This window comes from Erpetoichthys calabaricus, chromosome 5, assembly GCF_900747795.2.
Source record: "Erpetoichthys calabaricus chromosome 5, fErpCal1.3, whole genome shotgun sequence".
Classification (NCBI taxonomy): Eukaryota; Metazoa; Chordata; class Cladistia; order Polypteriformes; family Polypteridae; genus Erpetoichthys; species Erpetoichthys calabaricus.
This window is the reverse complement of record NC_041398.2, coordinates 158489315-158515935: the sequence shown is the minus strand read 5'-3', so window position 1 is coordinate 158515935 and position 26621 is coordinate 158489315. Positions and strand designations below refer to the sequence as shown.

General features: G+C 39.8%; 1 protein-coding gene across 2 annotated transcripts in view; it reads left to right on the top strand.

Annotated features, from left to right (window-relative positions):
- The window catches only part of grid2 (glutamate receptor, ionotropic, delta 2), a 2355570-nt gene that overhangs the window by 1476586 nt on the left and 852363 nt on the right, over nucleotides 1-26621 (top strand). The window lies entirely within an intron of this gene.

Sequence of the window (26621 nt, the reverse complement as noted above, 5' to 3'; positions counted from 1 at the left end):
TACAACAACAAATTAGGTTTTATGCTCTGAGGCTTCCATAATTCAAAAGTTAAGTGGTTTCTAAAAGAATATCTTTGTACTTTCAACAGCTGTCTACATATAAAATGTAGTCAGAGGTGTTTTGTTCCATTATAACAGTCTGCACAATTTTATTCATAATTTTGAGAATCCATCCATCCGTTTTCCAACCTGCTGAATCCGAACACAGGGTCACGGGGGTCTGCTGGAGCCAATCCCAGTCAACACAGGGCACAAGGCAGGATAATTTTGAGAATTTCAAACTTAATTTTTGTCTCCTCTTGTATATTTTATTTAATGAAGCTATTATGTTGAGCTTTTTTGAAGGGCACCAATAACATCACATTGTACAGTAATATTTTAATAAGCCTGGTGCAGTGGTGTGACAAAAGTGCTCTGGTTTTAAAATCTACTAAAGGTGATAGAGCTATTTGTTATCCTAATGCAGTGGGAGTCAAGGACCCTATAACACTTCATTATGTAATAACACAGCAGGTTGCATTTGGCATAAGTGGCAGAGAGTGTGTATGGCTTGTTCATTGACCTAGAATATTCATATTAATGGGTAGTTATAATTCAGCATGTGATCCAATGCTAGTAGGGTACAATAGTTTGTTAATGCAAGCAAAGTCCCAATTCCATAAACTATTTTAAGTACAGTAATTAAAATTGGTAAACCTGCTGAAAAGGACCTGGACAGCTATATTAACAATATAAAAAAAAACACAACTTCAGCATTTCAGTAGGTGTAAAGAGTATAGCAATATACTGTATATTAAACAAAAATAGTTAAAATACAATTTGTTCCATATTTACTCCAACTACTAAATGGCATGGTTATTTTGATGCTATTCAATTCTTTTAGTATGGACTATATTAATTTACTAATATGTATATTGTATGAGTAGGGGATTCTTTTATTTTGTACACTTGTGCAGTATTTGGAAATCGGACATATTGTATTTAGTGTGGTTCAATTTATACAGCATAGGATGAAATATTACTTTATGTGATAAACAGAAATAAGATTCAACATTTGGTCATTTTAAATTCAGATAATTGATGATCATTTATGGCATCATATTTTTCCTTAATTAGTCTGAATATACAGTTAGAATTACTGCTACTATTATTTAGAGATCTTAACCTTGTTTTTGACTATACAATGTAAATTAGTGTATTTTGTAGGTTAGGTATGTTAATAGGTTTTTGCTTTTACAAAGTGGTTTAACTATTTTGTCTCTTTTCAACAAAGTAATATAAAACAAAGAACAGCGTCAAAAATTCAAATATAAGCCAGTTATTTTTAAATGATCTGTAACTCAGCTGGTATGGAACATGGTGTGCAACATATCACGTCTTAGGATGAAGAGAATGATAAACACAGGTGAACAGTTAGTAATAATGGAAAAAACTAGGAGTTTAGCAATACTGGATTATACCTCCTACAGTTTGTTAAGAAGAAATGTGGCTGAACTACTCATAAAGAATTGAGTATGGTGAAATTCAACAAATTTAAGGGTTATTGCCAGATTAAATCAATAGCACATACCTGAATGTTCCTTACCCTTTGTAATAATAACAATGCATTTGTGATATTTAACAATATTTTTCTGTCATTTTGTTACCAGGATGTTAGATTCAAGAAGTATGAAGATGTATTTCAGATAACAGATGTGTTGTGCACCGCAAAACTATAGCAGAGCCAAATAATGAATCAACAGCATATGTCCACTTTCCAGTTGCTCCCTTTTCTGTGACATTCATTTGATTCTTTATGTGTTTATAAACAAATTCACGTCAAACTCCCGTTATCACATTCATAAAATTATAATCACAATATACAACTATATCAACTCTTCTCTCTCACTCTTTCCTCTCTGTTCATGTAGATAGTGTTAGGGACACCTGTTTGTCACATCTATCCAAGAAGAAATTCTCATATTTGTTAAAAAGTACATGAAAAAGAACATTTTCACTAAACCATGAGTAAAAACAGGGAGATTATCAAAGACAACAAATACAAAGTATCAGATTATCTGTTTTTTATCTTTTCTGACCTGACCAGTTGCCAAATTAATATTGTTTGTAAAATAATTGCTTTCTCCTGACAATACTCTCATCTCACATCATTCGCACTAATAATAATTCCTTTAGCTGCCATGTTTTCTTACAGTATTGGCATATGACAAAACTAATGTTCAGATTTATATTCAATATTACTGCTGGAGGAATCAGCCTGTAAATGCATCCTGGGATTAATTTCTTGATCTGGGATGTCTCTACTAAATCCAAGACTTTCTGGATTATATACTTTCAGACACTTTAACAATTTAATTAGTCAGCTTCTGGGCTGTATGTTGTCAGTTGCAGATATGAAAGTCCCTTCGATAATACCACAACTATTAAGCAACTACTAGTATCATTTACTGGCCCAATTACCTTGCATGTCAATACCTAAATAATGGTGCAACAATAAAATATAGTGAGATCTCAAATGTTTCAGGCACAGTTATAACAAGTAGCTTGACTTGTTAGCTTTGCTGTACCTTAATAGATTTTTTCTCCCAATTTATTTTCAGAAAATGAAGAAAGATATCCTGCATGTTTAAGGATGGCCTGAAACTCATCAGTAACTCAAATCATGGTGTTACAAGAAAATCTAGTCTCATGGCCTGGCACATTTTTCAATAGTGACAGTAGAGACACAAACTCCATTCATTCTCAAGGGTTATTATTAGTAATCTCCGAAATGTGCACTATCACTCGTCAAAGGCCAATCAGCAGCTACAGGCTGTACATGGTCCTCTGTCTGTCTTTATCTTGGTCCTCTCAACTTTAATGTCATACAGTTAAGTTTCACCATCAGTTTTTGCATTTGGGTTATCATTGGTATAAACAGCATTCATTTTTCTAAATGTTTAGGAAATAAAATTAAAAATGCTAAAAGATATAGCCATAACAAGAACCTCTATCAGAGTAGGTCTGTAACTCTAGCTTTCAGGAAATCAAGTGTTTGTAACTCCACCACTGTTGAAGAAAATCAATCCCACAGTACAGTGATGATGACATCCAGATACCTTTAAATAATGTTAAAGTCTCACAAATATGGAGCACAGCTCAGAGAAAACAATTTACATAAGCAATTTTTTAATATATACAAAATCCTAGGATGAGAATTAATAATAAGAAATAGTATGATAAATTGTGTGGGTTTTGTTTTATGTTAGGACACATAAAATAAATAGTATGTCACTCTAGATGTGTTTTTGTTTTGTTTTTACGAAATTACTAAATAGAGTATTGGTTTTTCAATTCAATTCAGTTTATTTTTCTGTAGCATTCTTCCTGAGTGAAAGCTCAGAGTGCAATAAGAGGTTCTCAGGTAAAATACAAGTATGGATTTAAAAAATTACTAAATACAGAATTAGTACACCTAAAGACACAAATGTGTTTAAACAAACAGAAAAAAAAACAAAAACTTTTTAACATAAATGAAAGCCAACAATATCTGTCCATTAACTATTTGTAACTACAGCCATTTGACAATGGAGGAGAGGAAAAAAAAAAAATGGGCTGTTTTATACGGCATGCTATTGTCAAACATAACACCTAAATTGCATGTTGACAAATGAAAATATTTGGTATCAACATGCAAGGATTTTTCTTACAGGTTTTGTTTTCATTTAGAGTGCTCAAACAGCAATAGTTCCACAAAAAGAAATGTTAGTATTTGATTTTTTTTTTATTTTTCAGCACATAAAGCGTTGAATTATATGTAGCAGTGGTCTAAGGACAGAATTAGAGCCCAGTTGCCATCTGTTTGGAGTTTGTGTGTTTTTCCAATATCTGCATATTTTTTCCCCCAATACGCCAGTTTTCCTATCACAACTCAAAAGCATGTGTGCCAACTTAGTTAGTGTCTCTAATCTGGCCCAAAGTGAGTGAAGGTGGGTGTCTACCTGCCTGAATTTGTAACCCTAAAATGACATTAAGTAGATTTAGATGATAAATATCCAGGTTCTACCAATCCTGCATTTTTATCAAATAACACTTTTTTCAATTGACAAAGATTTAAAAGTAACCTTTCAGCAGATGAATTTTGATTATATTGCCATTTACTAGAAACAAATACTTCAGGCATGGAGAAATGAAAGTCAGAGGTCAGTAATGACAGTTTCACTGCAATATGTTAAATGACATCTCCTTTTTTCTACCCAAAGCAAGAGGGAAGTTGTGGAATTTAAGGAATACTATGGAAAACCATTCTGTCATGCTAACAGATTCATTAATCCCTATTAACTCTACATCCATGAAAATTGCCTTAATATACTATTAAGCAATGTTTTTTTCTTAATGACTATATGAAAAATAAATCTATGAAGTCCTTAAATCTCAACCTATTCTTAGATTTCCTGATATCAATTACACATATGGATACTCATGTGCATATCTGAGTGTGTATTGAATTCAGTGGTAGTTTGTTTCATTTTGTGTAATCCACCATTATTCAGAGCCATGTCAACAATGATTAGAAGTACGCAACTCTTGCATCAAGTTTATGATTATGGCTAAGAAATCATAAGATGCCCTTCTATAGATATTACAAAGTAAACTGCTTAGCTCTTTCTAATTAAAAATCTTTTAAAAATTTCTAGTGGGAACAATATTGCAATGTATGGAAATTTGAAAACTGTATATTTGCCCATGTCTTAATCTCAGACTTGAGGCAGTATGACATGATAGTAAAAACACCTTTTTCGACAAGACTAAGGAATGTGACATTTTATTCTGAATCCCAGATTACCTAAATTTTTAAAAACAACTTGTACATTATTCATATTTTTGTAGTGGGGTAATTATCATACCTCCCATTTGAATGAGTCTTCTATGAAATTGACTTGTTTTCTTGGTATACAGAGCCTGTGAACCCTTTGGAAAAAAATGCATTCATGTATGCATTTATCTTAAAGTAAAGTATAGTCTGATCTTTATCTAAATTACAATAATCAAGAAACACAGTCGGTTTTAATTAAAAATGAACAATTTTTTTTGTATTTTTCTTTAACATATTGAATACATCATTCAGTCATTCACAGGTGTAGGTTAGAATAATTATATGAACCCACAGGCTGATGACTTCAACAAAAGGTAATTGGAGTCAGGAGTTAGCAAACCAATCAATGAAATGGGATTGGATGTGTGATTCAGAGATATTTTGGTTTATTAGCAAAGGCTCAAATATTTTGAGTTTGCTGCTCACAAGGAGATTCTGCTGATGTGATGCATGTCTTGCAAAAAATCTCAGAAGATCTATGATCAAGAATTTACATATAGTTGTAAATGTTACAACGTAATTTTAAAAGAGTTTAGATATATATCAGTATATGTGTATAAATGGAGCCCATATAGTACTTTGAGTGCCCAGCCAAAATGACTCAAATGACACAATGCAGAATGCTCAGTGAGGTAGAAAGAACCATACAGTAACAGCTAAAGACACGTGGGAATCATTGGAACAGGTTAACATCTGTGTTCATTTGTCTACCATAGACAAATTTTGAAATTTTGAAAAACACACGGTGTCATGGTAGAAAATCACAGAAGAAGCCAATGCTCTCCTAAAGAGACATCTCTGTATGCCTGAAGTTTGACAAAGACCATCTTGCCATTCCATTGGGAATTGGGAGTTGCCCTTGGCATTGTTAAAATGTTTTGTGGACTGATGTAACTAAAAATGAGCAACAGTATGTGTGGCGAATAAAGGGCATCACATACCAACATGAAAACATTATCCCAATGGTGAATCACGGAAGAGGGAGCATATCAGTTTGAGACTAATTTGCCAATGTTTGGCCTGGACAGCTTGACATCATTGAGAGGAAAAATGACTGGTGATGTTTCTGAAGGTAGTTACGTGAGGCAGCAGGTCAATGACCCCAAACACTGAAATAAATCTGCTACAGAATGGCTTAAAAAAGGTAAAATCCATCTTCTTGAGTGACCCAGTCAAAGCTTAAACCTTAAAACAACAAAAATGTTGTGGAATGACCTCAAGAGATCTGTTCATACCAGATATCCTAAAAATATGGCTAAGCTGAAGTAGTTCCAAAATGAGGAATGGTTCAAAATTCCTCCTGAACGTTTTGCAGATTTAATAGCTGTGGCTAGTTTCAGTAACAGTTACTTTATGAGCTGTATCCCATGGCCATGAAAGCAGGAAAGTGATTCTTCTGAAAGAACGGATGTGGATCATTCATTGTTACATAAACAATGCCTATTGATAGCTTTACTCTCCTTCAGTGTCTCAACCTTTCCATCTCGGTACTCATTACAGTGTTATTCGTGATGTTGTACCAAACTGGCAACAATTACATGCAGCTTAGAGCTACACATGTTAATCTCCTTTATTATGTAAGCCTACTTCTTCCACTTTATCTCCTACTACTTTGATCAACATCATCATCATCATTATTATTATCATCTTCTTTGTGGTGAAGATTTAGAATTTGAGTCCGGTTATAAAAACTGTCCTGAATACGGATGACTGAACTAGAGATAAATGATTTGTTTGATTTTCCCGGCAATTGGAGCAACCTCACCGCGATTCCTCGGCGTGTGGTGGATGACGTTCCGACTCCGGGGTCTCTGCAGATGAGGGATGGAAGACAGTCCGGCAAAATGAAAAACAAACCGGTGCGAAGGTGCGATGTGAAAAAACAGCAGGTAAGTTGAATCCATGGTTGAAAAAATGGCCTCCTCTCTCTCCTTCTCTCCTCTCGCCCGATTGCTTAAATAGTCCTGTGACGGCTGTAATTGATTAATAGGTAATTGATTAATAGTGAACAGGTGTTTTCCAGGTTTGGGGTTGTGGTCTCCTTCCATCATCATTCACTGATACACACATAAACAGCAAACGGGACAATGGAAACAAGACGCACTCAGTACTGACATTTGACAACACTATAAACTATGTAGCCCCGCTACAAACTCACTGAGGTACCAATTACTCACATGGATCAGAGACATTAACATAGTATTTAATCATTGAATTTCCAAACAAAAAAACCTATAGCACAAACCATTTTGACATTTGACTGTAGAATATTATTTAAATATTCAAAACAAATTAAATGTAGTAAAACTGTGCACACAATCAAGTAAGTGTAATTGATACCTGCAATCCTCAAAGTGCAGCCCTGCTCTCTTTTAATAGTTATGGTGAAACAAATGCTAAAACGGAAATGGTTCCATTTTAACTGGAATAATTAATTTCAGTCAATGTTGTTATTAAAGAGGATGAATACCCTTTTACTGCATCTACAGTAGTTAAGGTTGTCATCTCAATTATATTATGGTCAATAATTTTAACTTTAAATGTAAGTTTCCAACTAAGCTTTGCACAGACCTCTTAGGATAGAGTAATGTATCCTCATTCACCTACATGTGCCAGACATTTTAGACATACAGTTGACCAATGAAGACACTATTACGTTCCACTGCCTGCATGCAAATAATTACTGGGTTTTATTGTAGCATTTCAAGCTTTAGGATTCATATTCAAAATTAGTTCTTCTACAATACTATTTACACATACGTGAAAAAGTAAGTACGTCCTCTTTCAATTGTAATGTTTTACATATTAGAATGTAACTAGTCCCCAGCAAGCTCTAAAAGTAGGTAAATATAACTTAAGAAGATTAAGCAACATTTAATGGATTTTACTTTGTGAAGTAGCAACACTTTTCACCATGCTGCCCAAGAAAAAATAATTTATACTGCAAAATATGTAACAACTGTCAAGCTAGAAAAAATCTAAAGTGGGCAGAAACTTTATGCTTCCAGTCATTTGCCTTAAATGCAGTTAGTGTTACAAAGTCAAACAACCATGTTATCTTTCTTTAAAAGAGGCAGCTTCAGTCACAGTGACACTCATTTTGATTGCAAGTTCAATGTGTTGCTGTTAAGGTTGCTACATCTCACAAGAAATTATTTAAACAGTTTTAAATACCTATGCTTTGGCAGTTTTTTCTTGTCTTCTTAGAGAGTCAGGCCTTGGGGGCTGCCAATAAACAGGGTTTGTTAAAGTCCATTGAGGCATTCCTTGTGTGATTTTGGTCTACACAAAAAATAAATTGTTGCTGTAAACAGCACTGCAATATTCATACAACTGTACATATATTAAGCCTCAGCAAACTTCAGTATTATAGGGCTTAGGGTCTTGTAAAGCAATAATTCTAAAATAGTAGGTTAGGATGGTATAACAGATATAAAGAGAATGAACACTGAGGGCTGCAATGCTTTATTTATAGATACTTAACTGACTTTGCAGAAATTTGGTGAATTGAATTGGCAAGCTTTGTTTTGCTGAGATGCCAGTACTCATCAAAATTATTGTTATTCATTTTGCATTTACAGGAAATAAAGATAAAAAGGCAAGAATACAACCTGGCTTACCTCTTCCTGTTCTATCTGTTGCAATCAGAAGGGCAAATATCAACTCAAGAAACAAAAATAACCTACAGGCTTCAATACTAACATAGTATACAAATGTGTAATAATTTAAATCTTACAACATTATGACACAGAGAAGGAAAAGGCACTCAAATTATATAATTGTGCAAAATCAGTGAAATGTTACTATGATGGGCAAGGTTTGTTTACTAGATGTTGGAAGTAAGCAATAAATATTTTCCCACTTTACATTAACTGACATCAAATGACATTAAAAATAATTTGCAGACTGGGCAAATAAGCTGTCTAAAACAGTTGCATGCATCATAACTGTAAAGATCAAACATAAAAGAAAGCTATGACCTCTATGAGGTGCCAAATAGTTCCAAACCACAGGCATAATCGTCACAGACACAAGTTCTGGGTTCAAATTAGAATTTATTGTAACACCATATATCAACAAAGGCTTCTCAGGAAGAATCACACAAGCACAGTACAATTATTTTCTCTTCTCTATTTTCCTCCACTCCTGCCAGGTAAGTTTTTTACTCTTCCACCCAACTCAGACTTGACAAAGCGGTTCCATTTATACAAGACCTGGAAGTACTTCTGGTAAATGAATGTTGCTTGTAGAAAGGACTTATAGTTCAGGTGAAACCACACAAAGCAGGGACTGCTTATTACTGCAGAACCATTGGCAGTACCCATGGAATCCAGCAGAGCTGCCCCATGAGACTACAGTTCCCAGCATGCCCTGCCAGTGTGCATGTGGGTATCATTGCTCAGGGATGCTGCCATATATCAGGGTAGCTTGTAGTCCTGACAGATGCTTTCTCGCTGCCCCTTCATTATACTGACCTCCTTGCTGGATAAGGATCTTCAGTCCAGCCCCACCAAATTGCCACCATACGCACTTCCATATTTGCATCTTCTGCCAATCTTCTGGCTGAAGCAGGGAATGCCCTGCTTTTCTTCCTTCCTACTTACAATTTTGGCCTCCCAACCATGTAAAGGACTTGAGTTAACACTAGAATCCCTGAAGCCTACAAAGAAACTTGTAATCCCGGGCAACCTTAAATTCTTTTGCACCTCTCCTCATCAGTGTCTTTTGTTTTGCAAATGTGTCAGTCAGTACAAGCAGCCTACTATCCCATCCCCCCACCTCCACAGCTCAATTCAGGCAGAAACGTTCTCCCAGCTCAAGGCTCTTTATCTGCACGAGGTGCCTGGAGTTGTATAGGGTAAATAATATTGTTATTTAGAACACATGCATTTCATGTGTGTTCCATGTTTACAATGATCTGTGTAAGTGTAGGATGAAAGGAAAAGCAAGACAAGAAATGCTGAACACATAGCTAAAGCAGAAACTTTTTCCATGTTATATTTAGAAGTAGCATTGGCAGCAAATACAACTTAGAGTTATTCTGGGAATGACTGTATCTGGATTTGACTTTCAAAACATTTTTTAATTTATATAGCAGTTAGAGGAAATGGTGATGAATATCTTTGCAAAGTAGTATGTGGAGCACTATAGATATTCAATATTGTTTAGTTGCTTTTAAATTTAAATTGTATTTTTCCATAACAATATACTCTTGATTAATAAGGATTTACCAAAAATAACATTGAAAACTAACAAACAGGCTGAAATTATTTTTGGCACAAAATAATTTCTTCAATTGTACTTAATTGTATATTAAATATTGTATAATTTAACTGTTTACGTCTTGCAAAAAGAGAGAGACACCTTAATATATGAGATATGACTCAGGTGCCGCCGAGAGTGGCAGCCTTTTCAGCAGCTCCGTGTACGACTTTATTTTTCTACTTTTATTTTTCTCTTTTTTATTGATCACTCCTATCACTTTATTTTATGTGGATTCGTTCCCTGGACACACTTACTTTTACAACGTGGGCATGGATTTTTACACGTCGAGACTCGTCTATTCAAGTACTCAACTTCGAGCGCTGAGAACAAATGCCAGTGCCGGTGTGGTTCCCTATTTACCCGACAAGGTAAGAAGGCGGTATCGTGGCAGCAGAGCCGGCACTAAGCTAAAAATGAAGCGGCTTGCAAGAAAGTGGTGTTTTAAGCCTTCGGTGCCTTCTGTGATTCTGGGAAATGTGAACTCAATCTCAAATAAGATCGACAAACTGGCTGCGCTGGTGAAAAATGTCAGAACCTACAGAGAATGCAGTTTGTTGTGCTTTTGCGAAACATGGCTAACTACCACCATCCTAGATGCTAACATGGAGCTACCCGGGTTTAGCACAGTTAGAGCGGACAGAGATGCAAGTACTTGTGGTAAGCACAAAGGAGGAGGACTCACTCTCTATGTTAATACACGGTGGTGTAACTCTGGACATGTTAACGTCAAAGTCTCCACTTGCTGCAGGGACATCGAACTGTTGGCCGTAAGTCTGCGTCCCTATTACTTGCCCAGAGAGTTTGGACACGTCATTGTTGTTATTATTTACATCCCTCCTCGGCCGGACGTGGCGACAGCGAGTGACATCATCCATTCTGCTGTTGCTAAGTTACAAACGCAGCACCCTGAGGCGCTTGTGCTAATCGCTGGAGACTTTAACAATGTGACGCTGGACAAAACATTGCCTGCCTTCTCCCAGTATGTGGACTGTAACCCCCGGGGAAATAAGACTATTGATTTACTGTATGCAAACGTTAAAGACGCATACAGTGCCACCCCGCTGCCTGCACTTGGGAAAGCAGATCATAACCTGGTTCTGCTTCAGCCTCACTACAAACCAAGAGTGAGAGTCCTACCTACAACCACACGCTCATTCAGGAAGTGGTCCCCGAAGGCAGAGAAGGCTCTGAGAGAATGCTTTGGACTACAGACTGGGATATCCTGCAGGGATCACATAGTGAGAACATTGAGGAGGTTGTTGACTGCACTACTGACTACATCAACTTCTGTATGGACATTGTAGTTCCAGTAAGAACAGTACGCTGCTATGCTAACAACAAGCCATGGATTACAAGTGACATCAAGGGCCTTTTGAACCAGAAGAAAAGGGCTTTTAAAGGCGGTGATCAGCATGAGCTCAAGCGCGCGCAGAAGGAACTCCGAGTCCAGCTCAGGGCGGCGAAGGAGCAGTACAGGAGAAAGCTGGAGCAGAAGTTTCAGAATAACAGCATGAAGGAAGTGTGGGATGGGATGAAGATCATCACTGGCTGCAGCTCGAAGCGGGGTGCTACCATCGAGAGAGATGTGAAGAGAGCAAACCAAATTAACAACTTCTTTAACAGGTTTGACCACCCTAACCCACTCTCACTCTCACTCTCACCTCGGAGTACTACACCCTCCACACATCCTTCTGCTGATATCAGCATAGGAGAGACATCCCCACCCACTATTACAACAGTGCAGGTGAGCAGACAGCTGAGGAGACTTCGTGCCAGCAAAGCAGCGGGTCCAGACGGAGCATCGCCACGACTGCTGAAGGTCTGTGCATCGGAGCTGGGGGGTCCTCTACAGCGCATCTTCAACCTGTTTTTCCTGAGGCTTTGGAAAACATCTTGCATCACCCCAGTCCCAAAAGGTATCACATCCTAGTGAGCTGAATGACTTCCGGCCTGTTGCTCTGACATCACATGTGATGAAGACCATGGAGAGGCTGCTGCTTCACCACCTGAGGCCACAGGTTCAACACGCCCTCAACCCTCTGCAGTTTGCATATCAGGAGAAGGTGGGAGCGGAGGATGCCATCATCTATATGCTGCACTGATCCCTCTCCCACTTGGACAGAGGCAGTGGTGCTGTAAGAATTATGTTTCTAGACTTCTCTAGCGCCTTCAACACAATCCAACCTCTGTTCCTTAGAGACAAGCTGACAGAAATGGGAGTAGATTCATACCTGGTGGCATGGATCGTGGACTATCTTAAAGACAGACCTCAGTATGTGCGTCTTGGGAACTGCACGTCTGACATTGTGGTCAGCAACACAGGAGCGCAACAGGGGACTGTTCTTTCTCCGGTCCTGTTCAGCCTATATACATCAGACTTCCGATACAACTCGGAGTCCTGCCACGTGCAAAAGTTCACTGACAACACTGCTATCGTGGGCTGCATCAGGAGTGGGCAGGAGGAAAAGTATAGGGACCTAATCAATGACTTTGTTAAATGGTGCGACTCAAACCACCTACACCTGAACACCAGCAAAACCAAGGAGTTGGTGGTGGATTTTAGGAGGCCCAGACCCCTCATGGACCCCGTGATCATCAGAGGTGACTGTGTGCAGAGGGTGCAGACCTATAAATACCTGGGAGTGCAGCTGAATGATAAATTAGACTGGACTGCCAATACTGATGCTCTGTGTAAGAAAGGACAGAGCCGTTTATACTTCCTTAGAAGGCTGGCGTCCTTCAACATCTGTAATAAGATGCTGCAGATGTTCTATCAGACGGTTGTGGCGAGCACCCTCTTTTATGTGGTATGCTGGGGAGGCAGCATTAAGAAGAAAGACGCCTCACGTCTGGACAAACTGGTGAGGAAGGCAGGCTCTATTGTTGGCATGGAGCTGGACAGTTTGACATCTATGGCAGAGTGACAGGCACTCAGCAGGCTCCTATCAATTATGGAGAATCCACTGCATCCACTAAACAGTGTCATCTCCAGACAGAAGAGCAGCTTCAGCGACAGACTGCTGTCACTGTCCTGCTCCACTGACAGACTGAGAAGATCGTTCCTCCCCCAAACTATGTGACTCTTCAATTCCACCCGGGGGGGTAAACGTTAACATTATACAAAGTTATTGTCTCTTTTTACCTGCATTATTATCAATCTTTAATTTAATATTGTGTTTTGTATCAGTATGCTGCTGCTGGAGTATGTGAATTTCCCCTTGGAATTAATAAAGTATCTATCTATCTAATTCTTCTCTTTGCACATAGAGTGAGGTAACTTAAAGTTAGGAACTGTGTATTGCGTCAAAAAGGACTAACATATCCCCATTGCCCCCATTTCTCTTGACTTGAGTGACTGATTGGCTCCGATTGGGTTGGACGCTTGCAAGGGGTGATGGCTGTTTTCCGCCAACTGTGGCTCAAGATCCTGGTCATAAAGACTCTGGGTTGCTTTATTATCTTTCTGCCTTTTCATAAGATTCATACGTTTGTACAAAATACTGTCAATGACTTGAAAAATGAACATTCTATCAATAAGGCTATTGTACAAGCTTTTCATAACATGGACAATAACTGTTACTCAGTAATACATGATATACAGTAGCTGATACCTTCTCTAAACACCATTTTTCTGAACCTGATATGTCTGATGTACCTTTGGGGTTTTATGGGGAATATGATCTGGAAAAAGCAGGTGCAGTGTCTGAACCGAATGTTACTGTGATATAACATATTTTAATCATGCTGCTTAGTTATAATATTATGTTTTTGAAATGACCAGTAAAGCAACTCTGAATTTTAATATTGTTTTTGAAAATTACCAATAAAGTACCATTTGATTTTTTTAAAACGCTGATATTTTTCTTTCACTGTCGATGATGGAGGGTTCCATGAAAAAAGTTTATTATAACCCAGTAAATCCCAGCAGCTTTGGGGGAAAAGACTCTATGAAAAATGCTCTTGAGGTTTCAGGTCAAAAGTAACGATCATCAGGTGTCAGATTGGTTATCTGGTCAATATTCTTATACAATTCATAAACCTGCTCGTATACATTTTAAGTGAAATGAGGTTTATGTATCTGATATAGACTGGCAATGGCAGTTGGATTTAGCGGACATGACAAATGTGTCCGAGCATAACCAGGGTTATTAATATTTGTTGCCCCTGAAGAACAAAACAGGTAAAAAAGTGGCAAAAGCCTTTCAAGACATTCTAAGCGACGGTAAAACTCGAAAGAAGCTCCAGACTGATAAGGGGAAAGAGTTTTTCAACCAAGATTTTCAAAAGCTGCTAAAGAATGGAATAAAACATTTCACCATAGGAAATGAGTTAAAGGCCTCCATGGTGGAGAGATTTAACCGCTATGGGAAATAGCCCGGACACAGACAGACGGACATCTTGTTAAAGTCCAACACACGTTTATTTACAGTTAATTAAGTGCACAAACCCAGTGCCGCAGCACCAATCACCATAACAGTCCAGGCCAAAGCCACAGTATGCTTTCAGACCACCTCCTTCTCTCTTCTCTCAGACCTTGTCCTCTTCCACCCGACTCCAGCCCCGAATGAAGGGAGGTGGCCCCTTTTATCTCCACCCGGATGTGCTCCAGGTGTGCACTGGCAATCTCCCACGGACACGCCCCAGTGCTGGCTGTCTCCCCGGAAGCACTCCGGGTGTCCCCTCTCTTCTTCCCCCCCAGCCCTTCCTGGTGTGGTGGAAGTGCTGGGGTCCAGGGTCCTCCAGGCATGGGGATGCCCCCTGGTGGTGACCACGGGCCCATACAGGGTTGAGCTTCCAACCCCCAATATAACCAGGGTGGTCGCCCCCTCGTGATCTGGAGGAGGCATGAGCCCTCCTCATGTCTTCCTGGGCGTCCCAGCTGGGTATCACCCCCAGCCGCGTGCCACACCACACATTAAAATCAAAAATGTGGAAATATTTCAGCGCGTGATATAGAAGAACCTACATCAATAAATTGCCAGATCTAGTATATTCTTACAACAAAAGGTATCATTGAAGTATAAAAATGGCTCTTTCTCATGTAAACATTAAATTCCTGGAGAGGTTTTAAAATCTTATATGCTGACGCTAAACCCCCGGTCCTCCATTGTTTAAGTTCAATGTATGAGATACAGCTAGCGTTTCTAAAACCAAACATCCTTTTGCAAAAGGTTATGCACAAAGATTTTCAGATGAAATCTTTACAGTTTCTGAGCTTGTACCTAGGTCACCGGCTGTTTACAAACTGAAAGATTACGATGGTGAAGTGATCATAGGCTCCTTTTATGATGATGAATTGCAAAAAATTAAAGTTGATTCCACAGAAGTTTACAGGATCAAGAAAATACTGGCTAGGAAAGTTAAGAATAAAAAACGATTCATTTTAGTCAAATGGCTCGGGTGGCCAGAAAGATTTAATAGCTGGATACCAGACAGCCATGCCCAAGATGTGAAATAAAATCCATAGTGCCCCATAATCTGATCAACATTATCTAACAGTATACGATGGAGCACAAAAGTTGTTTTTTTTTGGGACTCTGCTTAGCAATGCTTCTTCAGACATTTTCCCTAATAGTACAATTTCCAATTTCACGACAAAGCTTGCTAAACCCATAGAACTAGAAGGTTCTTGGAAAATTGGTCTAGCAGAAATACAATGTCCACATACATGGAATACCATAGACAAGTCGGATAATGAATTCTACGTTTCAGCTTCGTGGATAAAAAAATATTACTACATTTCTTACAAATATTGCAAAGGTATTTATGACCTATTTTGTTTTATGAACTCAACAACCTTAAGCCTACCCTCTATGACAAATATTGCCGTGGGAACTATCCATTCTGAGACTCCTATGAAATTCAGTTATAATGCTGTGGAAAGAGAAGTCTATATGATACAGGGCAAAAAGGATGTAACTATACATTTAAAATGTCAATTGGGTCAAATATTTGGAGTGCATCCTGAACAGACTCGGGGCTATCTTACAAGGCCCCGACATCAGAGCAGGCTTTTACACTTTTTGTACGTGTACGGTGACATGGTTTCTCATCAGAGAGTCGGAGACAGCTACGTCCCCCTTTTGAGATGTTTTCATATACAGGATCAAGCAAATAAAATTACCACTATTACATACGAGAAATCTGATTATGCACCAGTCAGCAAGAATCATTTTGACATAGTGACTACTGAAATAAAGGACCAGAACAAATATGTGCCATTTCAGTTTGGTAAGGTTATAGTAAAGTTGCATTTCAGACCCGTCAGGCATAGTATGCATGACTGAAAGAATGAGGTCTTACAGGATCCAATATTACCAGACCCAAGTTTCTAGTGGCTTAGTGGATTCTCTGGATCACCTGTAATGTATGGCAGTGGCATTTCGGGAGTTGTTTAGAAGAGCTTTACCTCTCCTGAAAAAAGGTTTTGACATGGAAAAAAACATCAAATCTGCTGCTAAAAATATTGTAAAAGATGTGTTCACAAGAGCGATATCAAGCGTGGCTGGTGGAGGCCAAGAAAAGCAGGAGGGTGCAGGATTGATGGTGATGAAAAAGACAAAAAGCAAGAGATCACTGGGGTGGCGTGAGGACCCGCCAGTCAAAAAGGCAAGGTGCACTATTTTTACAGCTTTTCTAAACAAGACTAAAGTGAGCAAAAAGAAGAAGAAAGACATTTTTAATAAGAGAAGATGACTTTCATACACAGAATGTCCGAAGAGTGTGTCAAATCTGAACTGGATCTGTTTACTGTGCCTTTCACTCAAACGAGTGTAGATAAAAGTATACACATTGAAGTTCCTGCTCTCTCAGCCCTCTCTGAAGTAGCGCCGCTAGAATTTCTAATAGCTGGAAATTGGGAGGATTTTCTTGACTTGAATAACACTCTTCTACACCTAAGGTGCAAAATAATGAATGCTGATGGGACTAATATAGCGGTGGCTGCAAGGGTCGAATTTGTCAACTACTCTATAACCAGTTTGATTTTGCAAGTTCATGTTACCCTGGGGGACTGCCTAATATCACAGAGTTACAATTGTTATCCTTACAGAGCAGTCTTAGAAGGCCTGCTAAATTACAGCCAGGAGACTCGTCATTCTCAGTTTGCTAATGGACTTTTTTACAAAGATATATTTAACAGATTAGAAGAGACAGATTCTGATGGAGGAAAACATTGGTTTTAATAAAAGAAGCGCCTATACAGCTGGGAGCCGAACTGTTGAACTTATGAGCACATTCATTCCAATCTCTTTTTTGAGGAAAACTTCATATTGAACAGCCTGAAAATGAAGCTTAAAATGGTTCGGAACAAAGATGAATTTTGCTTAATGTCTGGTGATGCCGAATGTTACAAAGTAAACATAATGGCAGTCTCCCAGTTTGTGAAAAAAGTAAAAGTTTCACTGGCCATGAAATTAGGGCATGCTCATGCCCTTACGCCAGCCAATGCTAAATAACCAGTGGAAAGGGTGAACATGAAAGTATTAAGCATGCCGGAAGGTTTCCAAGTATGCAATCAAGAAAACCTGTTTCTATGTCAACTGCCAAAGTATGTGGTGATTAGCATGGTGGATAATGAAGCTTTGTCAGGTTCTTATACAAGGAATCCATTCAATTTCAAGCATAACGATGTACAGTTCCTGGCTCTGTATCTGGATGGTGAACAGATTTCCACCAAACCTTTTCAACCAGACTTTGCGAACGGCAACATTGCCAGAGAATATTATAACCTGGTTTTGGCCACTGGAAAGCATTTGAAGAATCAAGCTCTGTCTATCACCCATTCAGAGTTCTCGCAGGGATATAATCTTTTTACTTTTGATCTAACCCCTGATCAAGAATGCGGTGATAATTTTTCCTTAGTTAAAACTGGAAACATGAGATTTGAATTATGCTTCCACATGCCACTCCTATTGGATTGTCAATATAATAGTATATGCTGTCTTTGTCCTCAAAATCAACCAAATCCGTAATATACTGTATGAATACTAATAAACATCATTAATACAAAACAATTATCAGAACTGCTGTCCCAAGACCCCTACACTGAAAGATATTTCCACAAGGTGCTGGTGTGTGATCAACTACCAGGAAAAAATATCAGAGTGCCAGCCATGTTCGTAGTGAATTATCATCGTCAAACCCATCCTGGAGAACACTGGCTAAGGATTTACCTCACTGAAGACAGAAATGGAGAATTTTTTGATCCCTATGGAAATCCTCTGGACTTTATTTACTTCCCAAATGACATTTACCGTTTCTTAAACTAAAACTGTAAGCAAATCATTTATAACAACAGGCAGCTTCAATGCTGGTTCTCAGACAAATTCGGCCAACACTACCTCTTCTTTCTGCATCAGCGAGGAAAAGGACTTCCTTACGCTTCTGTAATAAAAAATTATTCTCATGATGTAAACAATAATGATGCTATGGTATCTAAATTTGTTTGCTCCTTGCTTCCTCCATTGGGATGTTGTTTTTATCTGTACCCTTTCATGCAAAGAGCAGAGACCTATAAATATTTCAATAGATGGTTAAAGGATGACAACACTCTATGAAAACATACAATTCATTTTAATAAACAAACAGTTTTTACAAATTAACAAGCAATCCATTCCATTCTTTTTTTCTCGGTTTCCATCGGTAGGGACTGTCTTCAGTATGATGAGCAGGGAGGTGGGTAGCGGGTGGCTTAAAACTTTCAAGGAGTTCTCTTGTTTCATCATACTGTAAATACTTGGGGAGCCCTTCAATAAATTTTAACTGTTCAAATTTAGCAGATAGCTTGTAGTACATTTACTGCCCGCAACTATAAAACCAAATTGTATTTTGAATAGGATGAGATACTAACATGATTTGAATGTTCCAGTAACTTTTCTTCATAATAGGATTTACCGGAATAGGACAGTCCTGAGATAATTTTAGCAAAGGGGTGTTGAAGTTGAACATTAAAATCTCTTTTAGTATCCATACAACTGTTGTAGTTTAGTCTTTGAGGAGAACCTTCTTGTTATATACCACTCTGAATTTCTTTCTTAGTGGTCTTATTTCTAAAATGAAGCGTCTTTTATTTCTAAGGATTTGATTACCATGAGCCAATAATTTCTGAGGAGCTTCATGAGGCATCACAAAATTTTGAACTAGTTTTTTTAGTGACTTGAGGTTTACAATTTTACCATTTTTGGTGGTTCATGGAATTACCTTTTACCTTCATACATGTTTTGCCATGAGCTGTGTTATATCCTTATGTCTTTGGACCTCCTGAAATAAATCCTGTAATATAATTACCAGGATTTTACTCACTGGTGAGCTCTCCTAAATAGTCACCCAGAGGAGGAAAGATCACCAATACACTTCAATGCTGAAAAGGTTAGCGTGTCGTTAGCCACTAAAGTGGAGCTTTTTATGCAGTCCGTCGTTCTCTGCCTGCTTTGAGAGGGCACAGTGACATGCCCTGTATGTTTGGGAGAAAGCTCATATGTAATAGATTGCTGATGTCCTACCTCCTTGGGGCGGAGGCACTCTGTAGAGGCAAAGAATCCTCATTCAAACGGTACCAGATTTAGGCACTTTGTCTTGAGGATAAAGTCCTTGTTTTATTTTGACTGTCTTTGCTAGCAAATTAGCTTCATTCATTTGGGCGAGAGATAGAAGAGAATGCAAGACAGTGAAAACAAAAGTATGGTACAAACAGCTGATTGCCCACCCCAGGCTGATTATGAACAACAGACGTTTTATTTGTGAAAACATTTCTTAGATTGCCCCTTGTATTTTAATAACTTTTCTTACAGTCTTTTAAAGTTGATTGTCTATTTTGATATAAAAGTGATATACATTCAAAAGGCAACCTATATTCATTTGTAGGAAATAGTTAATCTAATAACTTTGTTTTCAATCCAGCTGAATATAAAACAAAATCTATTTTGACATTTACAAGACTAAAAATCAGCCTCGTGATTAAGTTCGTAAAGAGCCATGGGTGTCATTCAGAATATAAACAGCTTTATTTGGAAAGTGTGGCAACATTTTTTACCATGTGCCATAAATAACGTGGGGCTTCATTTGGAATGTAAACTGAGCCAGTTTATTTTTTTTAAAACATGCTTTGCTAATTTTAACAAGAAACTCCTTCGGATATTTAAAGGATAAACAAAAACTTACGGCTTAATATGTGTATGTTGATAGAATCAAATTAGTTTAAAAAGTAGCCTATATTCGTTAGTAGGTTATTTTTGCTGTTAAAACCCCTGAATGGCTTTGTATATTTCTTATGAGTTTTTGATATCTTTAATGGTTAATGCTAAATATGGCTGCTCATTAGAAGATTATTTTAATTGTATAATTTTAAAATGTAGGAGACACATAATTTTTGATCTCATTATAAAAAAAGCATGAATCGTTTGATCAGCCATGTGTTGTTGGTTTCCTTTGCCTTGAAATTCCTAAAAATTAGGGTGAAAGGCTCCGTTCCTGTGACCATAAGTGTTTTAGCAGTTGCATTCGTATAGGATTCCAGTGTTTTATCAGCTGTAGACTTTGCACTGAAGGATCCTTTCCCGTGCTTGTAAGTGTTTAAGGCCGGATTTATACTTCACGTGACGCAACACATGCTGCAGCTGACGCTCCTGCTACGCAAGTGTTGTAGTATTTATACTTGCGTGCGTACTTTACGTAAATCTGGAGGAATCCAGCAGATGGCATTGCGAGATATTATCACGGTGAGAACATGTGTTGGGATCAGAGCTTAAAATTACAGAATGACATCCCGATCATACTGAATGTGGGTGGAGTTGTCAGTGTTTGAGGGGTGGAGTTTTGAATATAGATTGTAAAAAGGAGGAAGTCTTGTGTGTGTGTATTGTGTTGGATTGTAGCGGATCTCTCTCTTGGTGTTGGTCTCTGTTAACTTAAAAACAAGCACCTAAAAGTATTTTCAATAAAGTTAACTTTGGAGCCTTCAAGCCTTCTGTGTCGCTCCTTGTTGAAAATTAGGACAAGGGAACTCAGGGACAGGGTTTTTTTACCCCAGAGCACGTGGCTCTGGCCCTGGAGCTTCACACCACTGAACACGACGAAGGAGAAGCTCCCCTGCGTCACCCCGACCACGGTCCGGAGACAGGCAGGAAAGGTAACACTGGGGGCTCGTCCGGGATTATTCCTGCCGGCACTGGTCAGTGACACGAAGCTTGTAAGACTGAAAGAAACTTGGTGCATTCTCTCAGTGAAGTGTGTAACTAGAGGCTTTTAAATGGCGACAAAACTTGGGGTAGACGCTGAATTGGAAGCAGAGTTTTCCAAAGCCACCTTGATTAGCACCAACCCTTTTAGGACATCGCCCACGGAAGACGAAACTATATACCACCGTTTTCCACTAGTAAACTGGGAGAAGAGTGTTGAGGATGGGATTGTCGGACGCGAACGTGAGCGCCATTGTAACCCTTTCGTGCAGGCGGCGCGTACTGATCTCCTAGAACGTGCGGACTCGGTCGCTATAAAGCCTGAACTGTTTTGGGAAGAGTGTTACTCGGCGGTTCGACCGCACACTTCTGGAACCAATCCTTTTATTTCGTATGTGACTAATGAAGATACTTATGACAGCGGGATCGAGACTCAAGTCTCATACAGAGGACGCCATACCCAAAATGAGAAAATAAGCCAATCCACTGTGGGCGTGTCTAATGTGCCTTGCGCTACCATGACTTGTGACGCTGCCTGTATTAACCCTTTCCTGTCTGACAGCTTCCAAAGTTTTACAGAGAGCACACCTGTGAACGCTATGCAGCGCTGTTCATTAAAGAGCAGCACTAGGGACTGGCATTTCACCTCAGGGGTGTCCTGGATGAATGATCACCCTGTGCTGCCGTGTGATTCAGTTGGCCAGATACAGAACAAGGTTCTTTTCTGTGAAGCCGATGGGTGTGAATATTCTCTACAGGGGTATGGGAAGCCTGCAACATGTAGCCAACCAGCACGACATGAGCAACATGATATTTTCTGTGATAGTGGGGAAGATGAAGTTTCTACTTCCATTGAAAGGATCCCAGTGCTGAGACCTGGACAGTTTGATGGTTCTGGCTCCTGGCGGGAGTTTTTGTGTCGATTTGAGAGCTGTTCTAAAGCTAATAATTGGTCAGGAAAAACAAGGCTTCATCAACTCAAGTTCTGTTTAGTTGGAGCTGCTGGAGCAGTGATCCATAAAAATCCCCGATCAGCACAATGGGATTATAAGTGCATTGTTGAGGAGCTGGAGGGCACTTATGGGCCGTCTTCAGGACATGCTGTGGCAATGGGAATTGAACTGAGACAAAGGGTTCGTAAACCAGGAGAAACTTTGCATGTACTACGAGATGACATTTATGAAAAAGTGTCAATTGTGTATGCAGACCGCTCTGAAGCAGAACAGGACTTAATTGGGGTGGAGGTATTTACAAATGCTGTAGGTGATGCTAGCCTGGTACAGAAGCTGCTGGAAGAGAGACCACGCACATTGGCTAAGGCTTATGAATTGGCACATAGGTATGAGACTACTAAGAGAGCCGCTAGGAGTGTAACCCAGCTCATGCAAGGGGGTGTGCACAGCCAAGTAGATCGAAAAGCAAGGACAGTAGCTGTACGTGAATGTGTTTTCTCACAGGAGGGAGACAAAGGGGAAGTATTCACCACCCCTCCACCAAGAAATCGAAGGCAACCGAACATTAATTGGCACCAAATTAGATGTCACAACTGTTCCGGCATTGGAAATATGAAAAGAAACTGTCCATCTCCTAGGGCAGTACTAGAACCGAGGGTGATGTTGGAGACATCTGTTTCTACTGGTTCTAATGAAGAGATCAGGACTCCAAGTGTTTGCAGTCTGAAAGGTCAAGGTTCTGAAATGTGTATTCAATTACTAATTTACGATAAGGAGGTTCATGCACTGTTAGACAGTGGAGCTCAAAGGAATGTACTGCCCTTGTATTATTTTGAAGCTCTCAATGCTGATGTTAAACCCATACTGAGATATTCAGTAGTGCAGTCACTACAGGGCATCAGTCATAGAAATATTACTGTACTTGGGGAAGTCGATTTGCCTGTTCAAATTGGTACCCGGACTGTGGACGTAGATTTTCTTGTGGCTGACATAGCCACAGAAACTGAAGCCATCTTGGGTTATCCCTTTCTAGAACTGTCCAAGGCACGCCTGGTCTTTGGTAGCCGAAAAATTGTGTTGTTTGGTGAGCAGGTGCCTTATTTTAACCCCCGACAACCATCTAAGCTCCATGCCGTCCGGATAGCACACTCTGTTGTACTAGAGCCTGGACGAGAATATATTGTGCCAGGAAATGTCCATTTACGAGAATCCACTAAAGGATTCATAGAAAAATACAAAGTGCTAGTAGCTAGAGTTGTAGTTGAGACCCACCGGTCAACCCACATTCCTATTAGGATATATAATCCTGGACCAGCAGCTGTTACAGTAAAGAAGGGAGCCATTGCAGGGTTTCTTCAGGCAGCTGATGTTATACAGCACAGTACTTCTCTAGTTGCACTACAATCAAACTGCTCTGTCAACTCTACTATACCTAAACACTTACAGACACTGTACGTAGAGAGTTCTGCTGAGCTAAATGCAGAGGAAAGACATGGTCTAGCTCAGCTTCTACAACGGTATAGCGACATCTTTTCAACAGGTCCAGATGATTTGGGGCGTACCAGCCTTGTGCAACATGACATTCAGACACTGCCTAGTAATCCTGTGAAACAACCGCCACGTCGTATGGCACAGGATAAGCAACTCAATGCAGACCAACAAATACAACAAAGCTTGGACTCTGGACTCGCTCAACATAGCAATAGTAGTTGGGCCTCGCCAATAGTTATGGTCCGTAAAAAGGACCAGACATACTGCCTCTGTGTGGATTACAGAGCTCTGAATGAGCGTACAGTTAAAGATGCATACCCATTGCCCCGCATCCAATACACCCTAGATACACTGTCCACAGCCAAATGGTTCAGCACCTTGAATTTGGCCGCGGGGTATTGGCAGGTAGAGTTGACGCCCAGGGCACGCAAGGCAGCAGCTTTCTGCAGCAGAAAAGGGCTCTTCGAATGGAATGTCATGCCATTTGGTCTGTGCAGTGCCCCTGCGACATTTCAGAGACTAAAGGATCATGTTCTGGCTGGCATGCAGTGGGAGACCTGTCTGGTATATCTGGACGATATTATTGTGTTGGGGAAAGATGTTATGGAAATGCTTGGGCGACTGGGACAGGTGTTTGACAGACTACGGCAAGCCAATTTAAAGCTGAAACCAGCTAAGTGCTGTTTGTTCCGCAGACAGGTGGCTTACCTTGGGCACATTGTTTCAGAGCACGGCATTGCCACAGACCCCCGGAAAATTCTAAAAGTTCAAGAATGGCCCCGACCTACCAACGCCTCAGGAGTCCGCCAATTTGTTGGCTTGGCTTCATATTACCGCCGCTTTGTGAAGGACTTTGCCACCATAGCTCATCCACTACATGAACTCACCAAGAAGTATGCCCGTTTTCATTGGACTGAGGAATGTCAGGAGGCATTTGAGAATCTAAAGAGACTACTTACTACTGCTCCCGTTCTAGGATATCCCCTTGATGATGGTGATCTTATTCTTGACACAGATGCTAGTGCTTGTGGAATTGGGGCCATTCTTTCCCAACTGCAGAATGGGGAAGAAAGGGTGTTAGCCTATGGGAGCAGAAGGCTGTCATCAACAGAACAGAATTATTGCACCACGAGAAGGGAGCTGTTAGCCGTTGTTGAGTTTACCTCTTATTTCCGCCAGTACCTGCTAGGAAGATCCTTCATAGTCCGTTCTGATCATAGCAGCCTGTGTTGGCTTATACAACTGAAGGATCCCTATGGCCAGTTGGCAAGATGGCTTGAGAAACTTACTGAATACAATTTCCGTGTAGTCCATCGGCCTGGACGCCAACACTCCAATGCTGTTGTCTTATCAAGAAGACCCTGCCGTATTACCTGCACCTGTAAGATACCAGAACCTTCATCGGTAAGAAATTGCCTTCATCAAGCTGTCCAGTGCAATTTGAATGACGATCTAGGAAAAGAAAACCCTGGGACTATAAACCCGGAGCTTCCGCCAGTGGGGGTGGAACTATCTGTCACTTCCGAGTCTCTGGTGAGAGAAATCGATAATGATGAGCAAGGTGAGAACAAAAATATTAATTTGTCTCAAAAGGGTGTGGAGAAGATTCATCTTCTGGAAGCCAACAAACTAGTTTTGTTCTATGGTTGGACAACTGAACAATTACATGCTGCTCAAATGGCAGACCCTAACATTGCCCCAGTGTGGAAGTGGATAGACAAGGGAAGAGGACGTCCTACATGGGCGGAAGTTTCGCAGCACAACCCAGCCACCAAAACATACTGGAGCCAGTGGAAAAGGTTGTATATCCGGGACGGCATCCTACTGAGACATTTTTACTGCACTGAAGGCACTGAGTTTTATCCCCAGATTGTTTTGCCCCATGAGCTTCGTACAGAGGTGCTGAAGCAAATCATGATGGCCCAGTTGGGGGTCACTTTGGAGTGGAACGAACTTTAGCACGCTTGCACACTAGATATTATTGGTACCAAATGCGGGAAGACGTAGCACTCTGGTGTCGCACATGTACCAACTGTGCAGCTAAATCACGACCTTCAAAGCGACTTCAAGCACCTATGGGGACTGTTCGGGTTGGAACACCCATGGAAAGAGTTGCCCTTGATTTGATGGGCCCCCTGAATGAGACTGCAAGGTATAATCGTTATATTCTGGTAGTACAGGATTATTTTACTAAGTGGGTTGAAGCTTACTCCCTACCAAATGATCAAGCTACTACAGTTGCTGAAGTATTTACTGCAGAATGGGTGTGCCGTTATGGAGTGCCATACAGTCTACACAGTGACCAGGGTTCCAATTTTGAATCCGAAGTATTCCAACGGATGTGTGGGTTGTTAGGAATTGAGAAGACACATACTACTCCATTCCAACCCCAATCAGATGGCCAAGTAGAACGATTTAATGCTACTTTGCAGAAAATTCTTGCTACAACAGCTGAGCGTTGCCACTGGGACTGGGACCTCATGACCCCATACGCCATAATGGCTTACCGAGCCACGAAACACAGTTCGACTGGTTTTACACCCAATATGATGTTACTTGGACGAGAAGTAACGGAACCTATTTACATTGCTGCTGGCTTGCCCCTAAACTATGATCATGATCAAACCCTTCCACAACATGTGATTCAGCTCCGAGAAAGATTGGAGCTTGCACATCAGATTGTAAGGGATGCCCTAGGACAGTCTGTAGTTCGTGCTAAGAAACAATATGATAAGAACATCTGTAAGGTTCAGTACAAGATTGGGGATGCTGTCTGGCATTTGGTGAAGGGGACCCGACGAGTAAAGAATAAAGTGCGGAAGTTCTTGCCATCTTATGAAGGACCATATTTTGTTCTCGGTCATTTAGATGATCTGGTGT